Below are 2,500 nucleotides of genomic sequence, written 5' to 3' on the forward strand. Positions count from 1 at the left end.
GGGCAGAGCAGGCAGCCTCGCTGGAGAAATCATTAAGCGTTATTCTGATTAAACCAAACCAGCCATGCACCTGGTAACCGAGCAGGTTGGGAGGAGAGCTCCAGGGGCCCAATCAGCTCTGCCCGTTATACAGCAGTTTAACCACAGGGACCTGGTAACCCACCTATATGACTGATTGGGGAACTCACCCAGCCCCAGGGACATGGTAACCCACCTATAGAACTGATTGGGGAACTTACCCAGCCCCAGGGACCTGGTAACCCACCCAGTCACTCACCCAGTCAGTCACCCAGCCCCAGGGAGAACAGTGGACAGTGTATCACTCACCCAGTCAGTCACCCAGCCCCAGGGAGAACAGTGTGTATCTCTCACCCAGTCAGTCACCCAGCCCCAGGGAGGACAGTGTGTATCACTCACCCAGTCAGTCACCCAGCCCCAGGGAGAACAGTGTGTATCACTCACCCAGTCAGTCACAAAGCCCCAGGGAGAACAGTGTGTATCACTCACCCAGTCAGTCACCCAGCCCCAGGGAGGACAGTGGACAGTGTGTATCACTCACCCAGTCAGTCACCCAGCCCCAGGGAGAACAGTGTGTATCACTCACCCAGTCAGTCACAAAGCCCCAGGGAGAACAGTGTGTATCACTCACCCAGTCAGTCACCCAGCCCCAGGGAGGACATTGGACAGTGTGTATCACTCACCCAGTCAGTCACCCAGCCCCAGGGAGAACAGTGGACAGTGTGTATCACTCACCCAGTCAGTCACCCAGCCCCAGGGACCTGGTAACCCAGTGTGTATCACTCACCCAGTCAGTCACCCAGCCCCAGGGAGAACAGTGGACAGTGTGTATCACTCACCCAGTCAGTCTCCCAGCCCCAGGGACCTGGTAACCCAGTGTGTATCACTCACCCAGTCAGTCACCCAGCCCCAGGGAGGACAGTGGACACTGTGTATCACTCACCCAGTCAGTCACCCAGCCCCAGGGAGGACAGTGTGTATCACTCACCCAGTCAGTCACCCAGCCCCAGGGAGAACAGTGGACAGTGTGTATCACTCACCCAGTCAGTCACCCAGCCCCAGGGAGAACAGTGGACAGTGTGTATCACTCACCCAGTCAGTCACCCAGCCCCAGGGAGGACAGTGTGTATCACTCACCCAGTCAGTCACCCAGCCCCAGGGAGAACAGTGGACAGTGTGTATCACTCACCCAGTCAGTCACCCAGCCCCAGGGAGGACAGTGGACAGTGTGTATCACTCACCCAGTCAGTCACCCAGCCCCAGGGAGAACAGTGGACAGTGTGTATCACTCACCCAGTCAGTCACCCAGCCCCAGGGAGAACAGTGGACAGTGTGTATCACTCACCCAGTCAGTCACCCAGCCCCAGGGAGAACAGTGGACAGTGTGTATCTCTCACCCAATCCCAGCTTTAGGTCTCAGTTAGCCCTCCACACACCACAGGCCCAGTGGGCCCCAAAAAAGGGGGACAGAGCAGGTAACCCCCACTCGAGGCACCACTGTCTGGGCCTCAGTCCTGGGCAAAACTTATGGGTTCTGTTGACTTCAGATTAAACAAAAACATTTTCTGACCTTTGACGTTTTTCTTTTTCCATGTTAACCTGAAAATCCAATGATCAAAAGATACACTAACCAGGTCAATCATGGTAATAACAGAGGGATGGTATTACAGGAAACAGAGGAGAGGAGACAGGAAGAGAAGGGAGAGGAGAGGGGCTAGGACCAAAAGATGTGTGTGTGTGTGTGTGTGTGTGTGTGTGTGTGTGTGTGTGTGTGTGTGTGTGTGTGTGTGTGTGTGTGTGTGTGTGTGTGTGTGTGTGTGTAAAATCCACTGTTGGTCTGTTTTGTCCTTTTCTGGTCTGTCTATGTCTGCTTGCTCAGCAGAGCAGCTTTCCCTGTTGCCAGAATGAGTGGTTCTGTTTCTGCTGCTAGTATTAGAATGAACCTTGTCTTCTGGCTTGCTAATTGGTAACAGTCTGCTAGAAAACACTCTGACGAAAACATGTATCAACACATTCCAGGGAGAAGGGAATCTACAGCCACTCTGACACAGAACGACAGAGAGGTGGGGATGTTTTTGGTGACACGCACTCCTAGTGGAGCTGTCTTCCCTGAGTGAGTTCTGAGAAGACTGTTATCAATACAACACACACTCCTAGTGGAGCTGTCTTCCCTGAGTGAGTTCTGAGAAGACTGTTATCAATACACACACTCCTAGTGGAGCTGTCTTCCCTGAGTGGGTTCTGAGAAGACTGTTATCAATACAACACACTGAAAGGGGTTCTAGCTACCTGCTCCACAGATGGTGTGTGTGTGAGAGTGTGTGTGTGTCACAGCCTAACTCTACCTACTCTATTAAGACATACATGGACTATTGGCAAACACCATTCAACCTTACATTATCAATAACACCACCAACACTCACACACACACTGAGACACACACACACACTGAGATACACACACACACTGAGACACACTGAGA

Source organism: Oncorhynchus kisutch, unplaced genomic scaffold (genome assembly GCF_002021735.2).
Source record: "Oncorhynchus kisutch isolate 150728-3 unplaced genomic scaffold, Okis_V2 Okis02a-Okis13b_hom, whole genome shotgun sequence".
Classification (NCBI taxonomy): Eukaryota; Metazoa; Chordata; class Actinopteri; order Salmoniformes; family Salmonidae; genus Oncorhynchus; species Oncorhynchus kisutch.